Consider the following 16,365-nt stretch of genomic DNA (forward strand, 5'->3'; position numbering starts at 1 on the left):
TTTTCTGAACAATAATGTCTGCACTACAGATTGTGAAATAGTTTTATTAAATACCATACCTACTAAATGTTTTATATCAGATCAGAATTGATTAGTGAACAGTAAGCAGAGGGTTTAAAAAAAAAAACAACAACAATAAAACAATGCATTTCACCCAGATCCTCTAAAGCCTCCTTTATGGATTATTATGAATATTGAACAGCACTGGCCTGTCTGCTAGAGCCTCATGTTTGTTCAGCAGATTGAAGTGGAAAATAGATTTGAGTCATAAAAGCAGCCTTTGCATCTTCCTTTCACAGACAGTTTTTGTTCTTCTAAGGCGGTATAATTGATAAGCCGATGCACATGATCACTAAAACCTCCGTTTTTTTGTTTGGGGTGGGGTTGTCTTATCTTTCTGAAATGCACCAGTCCACAAAAGTCCACTTCCTGTTGGCGTGGGAATTCAGATAAGAAGTACATTTTAGACAAAGACTTGGAATCACATTTCATCTGTTTTATAGTTCACAAATAGGGAAGAGAAGGGAGAATAATTTGGAATAAAGAGCAAATAAGCGTGGCCTGGTATGTCTGTGCTTGTTTAAAATTACAGCCAGTGCCATAGAAAGTGCAAAATAACGTGCATGAACTCTAGATAAATATTTCAAGTTACTTTAATGGATATAAGGATATAAAAATAACAATGGATAGAAATAGTTTATGTTCTTCTAAAACATAATAATTGATAAGCCACACTTAACGCATACATCCATCTGTCTATTCTCTTCTGCTTATCCTGATCAGGGTTAAGGGGATGGGCAGGCTGGAGCCTATCCTAGCTACAAGGTGTTACGGTTAGGCCCACTATGTTGTCCATCTGATATGATGGTCCATTTGAGTTTTGCCAGACAAATATAGTTTTTATGAATAGCATGAGGAGGGACTATAGGCTATACCCAAAAGATGAGCATTACTGTTGTGGTTTCAGCCAATAGTTTCTAGAGTCCACCTTTAAAACCTCAGTGTTAGCCATAGTAGCTTTTTAGACCCAGGTGTCACCACATCTAGAAAAGAGGGTGGGTTGCTAACTGAGCAAGTTCTACCTAACTTCGTTGACAAGGTGCAAACTTTGCCTAAAAGAAGACCATATTATTCAGATAAAAAGTAACTTTCAGCTGCACCCTTGCCACCAGGGGTCACCACAGCATGTAGTTCCACATGTTTGTATACCAGACACAATCCCAAGGGAGACTTGTGTCAAGCTAGAATTAAACCCAGCTTTTGCTTGCCAAGTAAATGCTAACCACTAAACTACTGGAGCCACATATTTTTGTTAGCTAGGCCTGAACTAGTTGATTAATCTGATATTATTTATACAGTTGATACAGTTGTCAGCAAAGGGAACAGTAGTTACAGAGTTACTAATGTTTATTAAGTAATGTAGTAACATTAATTACCAAAACTCTTTTTAGGACGAGGCTGCAAACATATTAATTTCATGGCTGAATTTCAACATGGAATTATATGGGGCCTGTCTCAAGTGGCCATTAGAGGAACTGCAGATTTTGGCAATTGGCTTCTTTTTTGAGACTCATAGGGCAGGGCTTTTGTGGTGTCTTTTATATATAAAAACATACCACATTTTCTTGTCTTAAAAACATTGTATATATATACAATGCTTTTAAGATAAGACCTTTTTGGAAAGTCTATTACTACTTCAAATTGAAGTGACATTTTAAAACTAAATATAGTAACTTGAGCCTGAAAAAATTGGATGCTTTTAGAGGAGCAGGGACAAACATTAGCCCAATTCTGTGGACAAGCACTCAGTTATGATCGATAGCAAACAGATAGATAATCTATTCAGCATGATGGTCATATCAACAGATTAACCATTAAGCAAATATCCAAAAGCAAATTTCTTGCATTATTCTTACAAGGCTTTTAATTCAACCCAGCATGGCTTTGCCAACCTGCTATGACATTTTGCCTCTGTATAAAACCATATTATTGCACTTATCTTCTCTGGCAGCCCCCTCCATGGCAGCAGCATGATACTGTCAACCAATTCAATTATAGAATGACAGGACAGCAGCAAGACAAGAGTTATTACTTTGCTAATAGCAGAAGAGCTTCCTCTAGACGTATGCTTTGAAAATGTTTGCTGTCTTTTTATTTACTGTAGGCTGAGCGTCACATTTTCAGTCATGCTTGGTTGGAAGCTGTGGTGCTGAGCCAAAAGGTCACAACAACAGTGAATAGGAAAGGGACCACTAAGGGGTACATACATTTTTTCTTTTCTTTTTCTTGTTTTTTTACAAACCTGAAATAAACTGTTGCGCTGATTGGACTGACGTCTACATGCAAATTTCTAAAGCAGTGGCTGACACTCGCTGGGAGCACTGTCCAGTAAGAACGAGCAGGCTGAAAACAAAGGATTCCAAATATCCACAGTTCAGTTCACTCAGATCCTCTAAAGCCTCCTTCACAGACTATTATGAATATTGAATGGCACTGGCGTATCTGCTAAAGCCTCTTGTTTGCTCAGCAGATTTCATTAAAAAATAGATTTGACTCATAAAAAGAGCTGTGCATTTTCCTTTGACAGACAATAGTGAGCTCATTGGCTTTTGAATGATGAAATCTTATAAGAGATATGCTGTTGAAGCACCAGTAAGTCACTGTAATTATTAAAATTTCATTCAAGATGTTTTTTTTGTTTTCAGCTTGTCTTAGGGAATGTTACAGTGTTACACTATGCTCAATTCCAGTTTGTATCTGCAGATAAGGACATTTTAGACACAAAGTCAATGTTTTTGTCTAGTAAATGTAAAAATACAGCTAACTTTATGGAGGTGAAGACACAAATAGTGGAATCACATTTCATCTGTCCTGCACTGTAGTAGAGATAAGGGAGAGTAATAAGGGGCAAACACCAGACAAAACTTAATGGAAAGCGTAATGGAAAGGGCAGCATAAAGGTGAGGAACTATAATTACAAATTAATACTTTCATGAATAGCTGAATAGAAATACAAGAGACACAATTAAAAATGGCAACTAAGTGGAGAGGAAAATAACAAAAACAAAAAGTCACCAAGCATCAGATGTCCATGGAAGTTATTTTCTGGATTAAAGATCATCAGCTTTGACCTTTAAAAAGACATCCCTTTATTGCTAAATTTGGTTGAAAGGTAAAGTGTAAAAATTGTCTCTATGACCTCATTTTGAATTCATATGACCCGTTGTGCAGTTTTCAGGAGAAAAACTGGATAGATTAGTTAATAGGTAAAAGTTTAGCATACATCATATTCAATTAGAAACCAAGTTCCAAAAACTAGCCACATGGCACTGGCTACAATAGCAGGTCTATCCACATATGGGAACACACCATTTTTGTTCAACTGCTCATTAACATGATATCTAGTCAGCCAATCACGTGGCTGCTGCTCAGTGGATTTAGGCCATTTGGGTCAAAACAACCTGCTGATGTTCAAACTGAGCATCGACAGGATGCAAGGTAAAAGGGGATTCAAGTGACTTAAATTACCTTTCTTCCCCTTATTCCAATGAATTTGGCATACTTGCTGGTGCCAGAGTATTACCTGAGTATTTCAGAAATTGCTGACTGGGATTTTAATGCACATCCATTTCTAAAGTCCCAAAAAACAGAAGACATCCAGTGAGAGGCAGTTCTCTGGGGGAAAAATGCTTTGTTGCCTATCAGCTCGACAGAAATTAGCACTTCTTACAACTAAAGTACAATAGCATCTCTGAATGCACAACACACTGATCCTTGAAGCACATTGAAATTAGCTGGCAAATAATATGTCCAATAATATGTGGTGAAGCCTGTTCAAGAAGTTTGTGATGCTCGTTTTTCAATAATTAGTCACTGCTTGCTAGCATTAGTTAGCACTCCGCTCACTGGTGACATATGGCTCTCAAAATCAACCAGCACTTTTTAAAGAACTTTTGTGCTGTTTCTTGTCTGGTAAAGTCATCTTTTCAATATTTCTAGAGGTGGTATTGGGATAAGTCATGATGTTAGTCAATCTATACCAGAATAACCACTATAACACATACAAAACCTGGGAATTTATTTTTATAAAAAGTCTAATCACTCGAGGCACGTCTGAACAGAGACTATCAGCAATTGCATTCTCTTAGTAGTCTGTATGCTCTGCGGGTACACTAGCATATTTCATTTGAAATAGAAGTAGTCTGTCTGGGATGTATGATTGTCTCATCATTTTTATTTACTCTGCTGAATTGAGGATCAGTCAAGCTTATAGTCGACATGATAATGTAAGCCCTTGCAAATAACTTCATTAAGATGGATCTTGGAGCCAGCAGATGTAATAGGCAGGCATTTGTGACTCAAAGTCTCTGGATGAAATTGGCTTTAAAACTGGGATTTTAACACAAGTAATGCACATGCTTTCTCGCTTTGCTTCTCTTCGGTCTTCTCTCAATCTTTTTCTTTGTTTATATACTTGTTTATAAGAAAGAAGTTGGGTGTGTGTGTGTGGGGGGGGGGTTGCCTTTCTCAGTGAGAGACTCATTAAGATATTGATATGTTCCTGGGGGCTGATGAATGGCCAGAAAGCTCCATGTGATGCCTCTTAACCCTGTCTAAGGATAAATAAGCTGCACTTTGGTGTTGGTAATCAGTAGTTTAAAGTTCAAACAAAGATCTAGTATTAAAAGCTAGTCCTTCCATTATTCCTCCTCCTCCTGGTTATTATTACTGCACAATGAGAGTGGTGCCTTCAAAGATTATTTTTTCCTAAAATTTCCATTAAAGACTTTATTTTCATGGGCACCCAATCCACTTTGCAATCAGTGCTGTCCTTGGCTCAGCGGACCTTTGTGTTATTGTGAGGCAAAGAACAATTGAGGTCTCTGGCATGATTGCTACTCAGGCTACGTCACACTACAAATGAGTGCCACCAGGGCACTGTAGGAAATTTAGATTTGCTGTATGAAATTCACTTGATCGGGTCATGATCATCTTTTTTTCTTTCGTTTTTTTTGCATATACCCTGATGTACAGTGATCAGCAAAGAATATTTGATACTAAGTGTTTCAATGATGATACGAAAATGTTAAGCCATCCCTCATTTCTTTGTGTTTGGAAGGTAAACTGGAAATAGGTATAGCTGTTAAGGGGAACATGTGCAAACATAAATGGACATACAGTGTACAATTTAAAACCAGAGTTTTTAATATTTTAATAAACGTGAAAGTCAATATTTGTCTGTCTGAACAGTCTGAACTCTTAGGCAAGCTTTCTTGTCATTTCTTTAAGTTATCCAGACTTCCTGAAGGACATTCAAAGCTCTTCTTTGGATATTTGCTGGCTGTTGGTCTGGGCTCTTGACTGATCGTGTTGCATCCAGCTATGCGTGTACTATATTAACAGGGTCTTTAGGATTATTTCTCGTCTTTCCTCATGTTGTGCACTTTCCATTGTTATACCTCTCTGACCTGTCAACCCCACGTGATGTTTGTGTAATGTATGTATGGTCGGAAGGGTAAGATGGCGCTGGCACGGCTGGCAGCCTTAACCCAATTTCCCTCGGGATGAATAAAGTATTATCAAATCAAATCAAGTTTCTCGGACAAGAAGTGAAACGTCTTCAAGGAAACTTATAGAAGTCCAAGTGCTTTTCTTTCCAAGGCTCCTTAGACTGTAAAAAACAAACAAAAAACTTTGGCTTCAGAAAACCTGGTTCAGAAAGACCACTTTCAAAATGACAGGAAAATATGTCTCTTTGGAAGCAAAATAAGAAAAAATAAGAGGTGCCTGAAGACATTTGCAGCAAGAACAGATCATTTCATTTGTTTTAAATATCTTAAAACACACGGAAAAAAGGGATATACTTTCAACTCCCACGCTACAGTAGTAGGATGCATCCTGGCAGCAATATTCCCTTCAGTAAGTGTTGTTGTGTTCATTTTCTGATATAGCAACACAAAAAGTGATAATGTCTCCCTTGTGTCATTACTGAATAAGAGGGCATTGTTGTGCAAATGCTGTGTTAGCACTGTTTCATTCACTTCCGTAAAAAGCTAACCACAGCACGCAGAAGGCTCACCTTTGGAGCTTTTCTGGATTCGAATGATAAGTGCTGGGATTGGCATTGGCCTTTTCTGACAACATTTTTCCCAAAACATTTGAAACTTGAGGAGAAAATTCAAGCTGTTGAAAGGTGATGCAGCCTCCGTATTGTTCATATTCTTCATATACATTTTTATCTTCTGCTTTGTGTGTCAACTGATGTTTGCTTGTCTTTTTCTTTTTTGATAGACACACCCTCAAGTTGGCAGTTTCTAATTTGCTTGAGGTTGGTGGTAGTCAAAGCAGACTCATCCATGACAGTTCTGGGAATCCCAGAGAAAACTTTCAGATAATCCAAATATCACACAACAACTTGAAAAAACATTAATGAACATTTAAGAAAACAGCAGAGTGAAGTAAGCAGATATTGAGATGATGAGATAGCCTTTATTTGTCAGTTGCAGGTCTTTTGCCCACAACTGAGATGACAGACCTTGCCGACCGTACATACAATACAAACATCACATTGGGGAGACAGGTCAGGCCAGGTAGTGAGGAAAAAAAAACATTGAAATGTGCAACACAAAAGGATAATACAGGAATGCACAAATATCAACACACCATAACACAATAAACACAGACAAGCAACATGGGAAAGAGTTCCAGTGTGTACATCTGATCTGGGACCGCTGCAATCTTTCGACTGCGCCTCCAGCTGACCCGATGTCCACATCATGGGGGAGGTAAGCGTTGGAGGTGGCGTTGGATCCGGGGTAGGGAGGGTGATGCGTCAGTGAGTGCTTACCAGTATCAGTATATGTATGTGTGTGCGTGTCCATAGTTCAGCTGAGACAGTGTCCTTCGCCCTGCCAGGCTAAGTAAACAGTCTTCCAGCCAACCCAGGTGGCCTTGTAGGGAATGGGAAGGAACAGACTCAACACAGTCGTTATCAGGGAGTTTTTGTTCGGCTCCAGCCTTGAGCTCCGGCCTTGAGCCCACAGCTGGCGCCGAAGGGGTAGCCGCATTATGATGGTAATTGAGAATTTCAAGCTGTTTTTAACACTCCGACACTGGTCTCTCAATCTCCCATTAATAGCTGCGAGCTTCTCCGTGATGTTATTAGCCGTCGATATTATTACTCAATACCATTTTATATGTTCAGCTGGCATTTATCCTCAGATATCTGTTAAGCGAGGTCAACAAAAAGATTTATCTCTGTATATGAATGAAGTAAACTGTGATTCAGTCTTGGTTAAGTAGGTTTTGTCTTTTTATACTGGAAACTCCCCAGTGCCTTCCTCAGTCTCCTGTGTATCACCTCCTGTTTTCCAAGATGCAGCAGCCCTGCTCATTTATCTTTACCACCACACAATAAAAAATACAATTCAAGAATTCAGTAATAATTGCACCAAGTCACTCCTCACCCAGGCCCTTGATACAGCTGCCACATCTGCCGGTTTAGCTCACTGGGATGAGCGGGCCTGGGTTTGAACCCGACCATTTTGCCGCATGTCTCCCTCTGCTTTCCTGTCACTCTTCACTGCGTCTGTCCAATAAAGAAGGAGGGGTTCATCCTGGTGTTTATGAGTGCTGTTAAATGCAGGTGAAAGCACCAGCAGCTGATCTAAAACCTACAACTTAGTAGCACACCCATCAGGAATGATGCTGGGAATGCTGAGCCCCACGTGTGAAGCCCCCAGGACTACTTTGTAGCCACATAAGTTTGATGTCCCAGCACACTTCCTGATGAAATACTGCTGGTTGTAAATTAACTTATTCAGGCAAACTTTTTGGTGACCTGGAAACAAAAGTACACATAACATTCTTCTTTGTGGAAAAACCATAAATCAGAGGACCTTCTGGTATCTAATTTGCATGTCTATTGCAGCTGTCTCAGGGACTCATCTCCAGGAAGCGTCAGTATGGAGGCCAGGGGTTGCAGGAATGCTTATTTTTCAGTTGCTCTCCAGTGTTGATGAATCCGGTTCAGTGAGGGCACAGCTGTGCGGTAATGTGCTGGGGTGAGGTTGACATGCAAAACAGCTGTTTTGCATGTCTGTAACTGATGTTAATTAGACTCTGAGTTATTGTTTTTTCTAACTATGCTGGGCTGCAGAATCTGTACTTCAGTCTGTGGTACACTTTGGGATTGGTGTTTGACTTGTTCAAAGAAATTTTGAACCTTTTAAAAAGAAAAAAATTGGTAAACAGTTTCAGAAAGTTTTATATGATATTCAGAGTACAGCAGAAAACAAGTACAACAAAAACATAAATCAAAGACTAATATACTGCGCATAAAAATTAAAGGAACACTGTGATAGGGACCCAACACACACACAGGATTTCATGCAAGTGCAGGTCCGTTTTATTTTGTTTTAGCAACTGTTTTCGGTACCAGTCACTCCGTAACAGCTGCTCCATTCCACACACCCTCCTCCGTCTCCGCCGTCACTATATATACACAGAGAAGAAGAAGATCATTACAGTGAGTGCTCACACCTGCCCTCTCTGCCACACCTCAGCGCCGCTCTGAGAGCTCACAGTACCACCCCTCCACTGCAGCAGGCCCGAGACCACATCCCTGCCACAAACACTTTTTATCAACAAATTGGTTGTTTCGATATATGATTTAATGCTAACACTAATACAGTATATACAATCTTTAATTATTTAGCAGCCGATTATATTTTAACTGAATGAAGAAAAAAGAGGAATCCCCTAAAATCTGTATATATAATGGCAAGAAATTTAATTTGGGATGTGAAACGTGCTTTTATAAAGCAAAGCCAGTTTTGTCCACTTTGTGCTACGCATAAAGATTTACAACAGAAACACAAGGAGATACTGTATCTTCTGAGGGGATGCAGTTCAGCTTGTCACACAGAGTATGATAATGAGGAGATGTATGGGTTTGTGTGTGTGTGCTTGTGAAGGTGAATGCCTGTGTGTGTAAAGGAGAGAAAGAATGAAGTCATAGTGGGTCTGGTGGATGTGTGCAATAACCTATCCTGCGGATTCCTCAACATTTCCCCCAAATTGTGTTGTAATTCAGTCAAAAGATTATTCTTGCTTATAGTTAGTTTCCATTCCATCACTTTTCCATCCAAAGGTTAATAACTGCTCATCGAGTGTGATGTACAAGATGAGGGAGGCTTCGTTAGTGCTCACTTAACAAGTCTGAGTGCTCATTATGTGTTTGCACATTCTACAAGTTGAGGGCTGCTTTAACAAGAAGTGTGAGGTGAGGTGAGGGAGTGTGCACGGGTGTGTTTGCTGTGTCAGGGAAAGGACATTAATGGTTGTTGGCTGTCCTGGTGAATGCCTATTAGATGAAGAATTGATTGAAACATCCTGCTACTTAACTATAAAAAGCTCACAGTGTAGTAGCCAAGCTTTCTTTGGGTGTCCACAGAGCAGACTGCTGCTATACATCAGACCGTGCTCGGAAGGCAGGTAGATAATATCAGCTGTCGTTCCAGGACAACTGCAAGCTATTTACTATACCGAGCAGGCGGTGCCAGACTGTTGTAGAGACATCATAAGGGAGAGATATGGCTCAGAGAATCCTGAAATGTAATCTATGGGTGGATTTTACAATCGTACAGATGGTGTTAGAAATATAACTTCCAGGAGCGAAGAAAATGCTTCCAAGCATATCAAATATGACAGGTTATTCTATGCATGCAGTGTTTATGTTCCAACTAGCGTAAAAATAAATGTTATCTTAGAAAATGCTTACAAATGACAACGGTGGTTGCTCATATAAAAAAGTGTAAAACAAAGAGGTCAGATACAGACAGATGTTTATAAGTAATGTGTGTCAACTTAAAGATTCGCATTATTTTTTATTCATTGCTCTGAATGATGTCAGTAAAAAGCAGATATTTCTTAATCTGTTGTTTTTAAGGCAAACAGCTTTGGCTCCTCCCACCTACTGTTCAACTCTTTTGTTTACCAGGGCAGCAAATCAGAAGCTGGTTTAAAGGCAATGGAAGGGGTGATGAAACAACTTCTTTCAGACATAAGGTCAAGATTTATTTTTTATTTTTTTTAATTCTGAGTCATTCACAGCTATTCCAAGAATAGAAAATATGGGGCTGAAAATGAGCATAATTGGTGTCCTTTAAAACACTGGGACATCTCTTCTTTTGTCTCAGTTCTTGCCTCATTCGTGGTCCCATAGCTTTACTCATTCGATAAAAATGTAAATTGCGATTATTGGTCAGTGGAAACTTAACTGTTAGGTTTTAAAAAATGTATAGACACTCAGGTTTTCAAAGGAAAGCAGCAGCAATGTGGAGAATAGAGAGGATTCTGAAACACCAGTGACCTTTAAAGTGTTAGTCAGCTATTACATGCTGCGTGATCCGTAAGCATCAGGCTGCCTTATGGAACTCTGGGGTTCTTGGCTGTGAGCATTTTGGGTGCAAATACATAATAATTGGACAAGTAATGTGCAACCACATGCCGGCAGGCAAACAGTCCTGATATTAAAGATGTCATTATTCATTTATCAGCCTCACACTCCTGTTTTTATCCTTTTTTAAGTAAGTAAATAAACAATTTAAAAATACAATTCCACACACTCATGGACCGGGACCTGCACATTTGCAGGTTTTCACTTCTAGCCTGAGTGCAAACTGAAGTCCATCTGATTCCAGTGATGTTTCAGTCTCAAGGCTATCAGTTGTCTTGACTGAAAATATGAAGACGTACAGTAACAATGTAAATATATTATCTTAACTGAGCCTAGACCAGTGTTGGGGTCGTTACGTAAAAGCAGGGAAGTATTACACGTTACTTGTTACCTTTCGTAAAAGTAATACATTACATTACTCCAGAGAAAGCAGTTTGTTACACTACTTGTTACATTACTTTCACGCTACTCTGTAAAATGATCTGAAATATGCTGTCACATGATTAGCAGTTAACAATATAAATCTTAGGCTGCAGTCTCACGCACCAGCAGAAATTCCCATCCAGTCGAGGACACACATAGAATGTTTTTTTTTAATATTTACACAATAAAATGATGACCATGATCGTTACTGTCATTTCTACAGTAAAAACATGAACAAATAGAAATGGAGGCTGCGAGGCTGACTGCCCATCATTGCCTTTGTTACCAGTTCAAGTTCAGGCTGCTGCTGCTCGGCTGGAGTCGGCATGCACTCAACTTTATCATCACTCTGGGTTCTTGGCTAGAGTGATGATAAAGTTGGCACCGTGCACTTAGCACTGTTGCCTCACAGCAAGAAGGTCCTGAGTTCAATTCCACCATCAGGCCGGAGTCTTTCTGTGTGGAGTTTGCATGTTCTCCCCATGTTTGCATGGGTACTCCGGCTTCCTCCCACTTTCCAAAGACATGCAGTTAGTGGGGATAGGTCAACTGGAAACTCTAAATTGCCCATATGTGTGAATGTTTGTTTGTCTCTATGTGTTAGCCCTTCGACAGACTGGCAGCCTGTCCAGGGTGTACCCTGCCTCTTGCCCTAAGACAGCTGGGATAGGGTCCAGGCCCTGGAGCCTATCCCAGCTCCAGGGGCTGAAAAGAACAAGCGGAAGAGAATGGATGGATGCATTTTGCCCCTGTTATTTTTGATTTTTTTAGACATTTAAGCTATAAAATTGTGCAAAAAAGTGTTCAAATGCTGCATACAAAATAATTAGAATGTAAGAAATGTGTCTGATGCTTAAAACTCAAGGGAGAGGACCCTCAGACTTGCCGGCTAATGTGGCTCTCCCATTGATCTCACAAGCTTTAAACTACTCTGAGGAGTTCCAAGATATCAGCTAACATTAGCAACACTGATTAGCAAGCCACATCCACAAGCTGTATGGGTGTGTACACAGGTACAGGTAGCAGGCACGGTCTGTGGGGACTGACTCACCTCAAGCGGTTGTTAGAGGAACTGCAGTGCCTGGCACTTCCATGTTGGGTTCATTTCTTAGCTTGGTCCACACTTACGGACTGATAACATCTTTAGGAACTGGCACCAGATGAACCGATCATCGCTGAACCACACAGACAACAAACTTTCAGTCACTGTTTGATTTCATCCAAAAATAAACATTCAATAAGTTACGATGCCATGAATTGATAAGCACGAAGCAGCTGTTAATCCACACTGTCAGGTTTGCTGCAGTGTTAAACCCACGCAGTGCTCCTGTTTGAAATGAAATGCTTCAACTCCAGAAAACCATCTGAGGTGGAAAAGAATTCAAATGAATCCTGTAAATATATGCACATTTCAACCTGCCTCTTAGATTTGAGCCACTAAACTTGAGTGAGGCTGGTTGATGCTCAAATTACTGCATTTATTTATTTTTTTAAACTTATAAGCCTCATTCACCTCTGCTATAAATACCACTTAAGAGATCTGTCATAAATAAAAAGATTTCCTCTCTGATTTTCCTCCCTTCACTGAGAATGAGTTATGTGTCCTGTTTTTATGCATTCCCTTAAAACACTGTTGACATTTTATAATTTCCTGAATCTAATTTCCTGAATCTATCTATCCTGAAGCAACTCTATGTTGCTTCAGGATCTGAATATTAACTATTGTTTGATCGGTTCAAAAAGATATCAGTCAGAGCCATTAAATACGTTTTTTAGGCGGTTTTTTTTGCCCATTGATGTCTTCTGTCTTTTCCTGGGTATTTGTGGGTTTCCTGTGCATGAGATGGGCTTTTCAAAGGCCCACTACATCTGCTTTGGTTTGTTTCAAGCCCATCTGGTGCAAATTTCCAGTGCCAAAGGGGTAGTTGAAGCATAAGTTGAATATTGATTGAATATTGTCTGATATATTTGCTTCCTTAACATAGCTGACTCCACACGCACGCCACAACATTAAGTGAGCGAGCAGCCCACAACAAGGTGGCTAGTTGTGTGCCCATACACATTTGCATTCATGTAGTACTGACCTCTGTAGAGATGCATGGCAACATGTATGCAGAGGCTGAAAAATGAAGCCAACACAGAAGTGCTAAAAACTGCAGTTCCTTTAACAACCACTTGTCAGTTCCCATTTAAAGATGATGACTGACTGATAACCCCGCCCTGTCCTCCAAATATGGTCACAAACCGACACATGCTACGCAGCCAAAACGTTAACAAGTCTACAAAGTGGGGAATAATGTCACCAGTGGTTACGTCTATCTTTTACATCTACACACATCTTTTCTATGTGCACAGCAGGTCTTCAGACGAATCACGTCCATTCTTCTAGTTAAAATGAGTAGCAATTTTCTACTATTGAGAGAAAGATGATAGAAAAGTGCCTCACAGTGCCTGCACTGGTTTTGTAAGATGTTAAATTAGATATAGTTTGCTGTTGGGGTTATTTCTGGGAAGATGGAGCAGGGTCTGTTTTCCTATTGTGTGTCAGTGGAAAAGGAACAATATCTGCATCGAATTCTATTAAAGCCTAATCTTGATTCCAGTTGTCTCCCAAACACCTGCATAATAGCTGGGATGTAAATTAAGGGCTAAGAAAAGCTAACACAAAGTAATGTGGTGCAGATGAAGAATATATCTGAATGCACTGCAGGAGTAATGAAGTCTTCACATTTTACTATTTGGTGTTGCTTGGCCCTCTTCGGCATACTTTTTCATCTGCTCTCGACGGGATGCATCCATTTGTAGGGCAATTTTAAAACTCCCAGATGCTGCAGTTACCATTAAGGAAGAAATCTACCAAAGTATTCCTGTCAAAAAGTGCTTTTCTTCTAGTGACATATTGCACCATAAAGCCTATCATCAGTGCTTCTCTTCTTCCATACTTGACAGTTTGAGCTCAGTCAGAGCCATAAACCTAGTTTGTTATACATGAACCTCATCAAAGTAACAAAGGACTACCAAACAGCTGTTGAAACCTGACTGTTTTTTCCCTGAAATGGTACCATTACTTACAAATAGAAAATAAACCAATGCTTCTTCTGTCACGTCAAGTATAAAGTAGACTAAACAGTGTCTTTAGGAGTTCTGTAGGTGTATTAATATGAATGGAGATATTATGTAGTTTAAATGCTTTATGTATCATAATATTCAGTGGTGTGCTGTTAATAACCGCAGTCACATCTGGTGCCGCAGCTTTATTACTAGTAACACAGCACTCTCCTCTGTGAGTAACTGCCATTCCTACCGCTCCACAGCTACTTTTGTCATCTGTTGCATTAACACTGTCTTCGTTTTCATGAGCTTGTTTAATGTTTGATGCTTTTTTATAAAAGGCTTAATGGTTCAATTACATATTTACAGTTACAGCTACATATACTTTATTCTTAGACTCAATGGCTTTGCACGAATAACAGTTCAAAATTATTCTCATTGATGCTTGCTCAGGTTCTCGGTGCAGCCCCTCAGTTTATCCATTGTTTAGAACGAACCTTTTTAGCTGCTTTCCCTTTAGCTGAACTTTCTTCTGATTGGCTCCCCGATGTAAACAGATGATCTAATGGTATGTGTGTGGTGCCTTTGATGATCCCACCTCGAGCTCTCTGAGACGACCAAATCTATTCTAATTTACATCATACAGATTCAAAAGTTAAAAGCTAAAAACTGAATTTTTAGAGCAGCCTGATGCCCGAGCTTTTGGGCTTTAGAAACTACTTAAACACTGGCTGACCTCATTAGTAAACGTTTCCCATGTGTAGCATAATCATCCAGCCTTCTCATAGTATTTTGTGTGTGTGTGCTTGCTGCCTGTATGTTGAGTGTTTTTTACAAGACAAGGACACGGGCAATTCGTTTCATTTTTTATGTATATCATACCAAATCACAAAAACAGTTGCCTCAAAGCCCTTTATATCGTAAGGTAAAAACTCTACAATATTACCAAGAAAACAGAGAATATCCTAATAATCATATAACCCTGTATGGGCAAGCACTATGGCAACAGTGAGAAAGAAAAACTCCCTTTTAACAGCAAGAAACCCCCAGCAAAACCAGACGCAGGAACAGGCAGCCATCTGCCTCAACAAGTGGATGAAGACAGGACAAAGACAGGCTCTGGGTGATACAGTACTATAAATAAAAGGGGGTTGTTTCAAATCAGTTCAATTCAGTTTTAGATAATAGTGCCAGATCACAGCAACAGTCACCTCATCCTACAATAATACAGAGCAAACCCAGCAGTCAAACAACCACCTTTGAGCAAACACTTGGCGACAGTGGGAAGGAAAAAAGGTCGATGCTAGTATACTGGAGAAGAGAGTCAACCCATTAGTTGAAACTCAGATTCAGGGGAAACAATGCTGTTGTCGTCCTGACTGTGGATCTTTGGCTGGACCGTTCCTTACAGGCAGGAGTAAAGTCATTTGAAAAGGACTCAGAGTAGAGCTGCTACTCCTCCACATGGATAGGAGCCAGCTGGTTCAGGCATGATGCCAACTGGACACCTCTGGGTGAGGTGTTCTGGGCATGTCCTACTGGGAAGAGGCCTGGGATGGACCCCAGATAAGCTGTTTGATGTGAAAGGGAGGCTTAGGCTGCTGCGTCTGTGACCTAGTACCAGATAAGTTGCTAAAGATGGATGGATGGATATTTAAGGATCAAAATCATTTGCCATATCAAATTAAAAATAAGTTCATGAGGTTTTAAAAGAAGGTTTTCTGAGAAAAAAGAGGGAATTTCCAATTTTTATATGTTCAAATACCTGAAATTCACTAAAGAATTGAAATATTCTACTACCATATCCGGTCTAAAATAAAAAATAATATAATATCTTAAGCCCTGGGCCAAGCATTTCAGCACCAATTAGAAGTAAAGTAACAATCATCCGCTCGGGAAATATTTTCCAGATGCTGCAACCGCTTTCTTAAATTTTACTTTTATACCCAGACTGTCACTGTCTCAATTTGTGCAAGGTCATTTCAAATGAAAAGTCGCAACATCAAATAACCCAAACATTTTGGTCAACCATAAATAGCTGCAGCAAAAAGAAGAAGAAAAAAAAACAATTAGTCTGTCAGGAGTCAAAATGATTCAAGAAGCAGTCTGAAAATATCACATCTCTGTCACCCAAGAGTCAGTAATGAGGAAGATGATATTGCCCAGACCAGAGCGCTCAAAAAGGTGTTGCTAGTTACATAGGAGGTCAGCTTCATGATTTCTCTTTCCTCTGTGTCACTTTCTGCCATTGACCAAAACCAACTGCCAGTGTCAAGCTATGTTCCTGCCAATTACCGCTCCAGTTTAAGAGAGTATTGTTTGACATAATGAAAGGGATGTTTCGCCTAGCTTGCCAGGTGGTAATTGTTGATCTCAAAATTACTGTCTGGATGCCCAAAAATGGGAGAGCAGGACAAATTGTGCTTTTTATT

At 39.7% G+C, this 16,365-nt stretch overlaps 1 protein-coding gene across 1 annotated transcript in view; it reads left to right on the forward strand.

Moving 5' to 3' along the window:
* LOC146683630 (CMP-N-acetylneuraminate-beta-galactosamide-alpha-2,3-sialyltransferase 1-like) overlaps nt 1-16,365 on the forward strand; it is a 101,280-nt gene that overhangs the window by 63,319 nt on the left and 21,596 nt on the right. The window lies entirely within an intron of this gene.

The sequence above is a fragment of the Copadichromis virginalis genome, linkage group LG22 (genome assembly GCF_057382275.1).
Source record: "Copadichromis virginalis isolate Kocher_CV1m ecotype Utaka linkage group LG22, C_Virginalis_male_GT1.1, whole genome shotgun sequence".
Classification (NCBI taxonomy): domain Eukaryota; kingdom Metazoa; phylum Chordata; class Actinopteri; order Cichliformes; family Cichlidae; genus Copadichromis; species Copadichromis virginalis.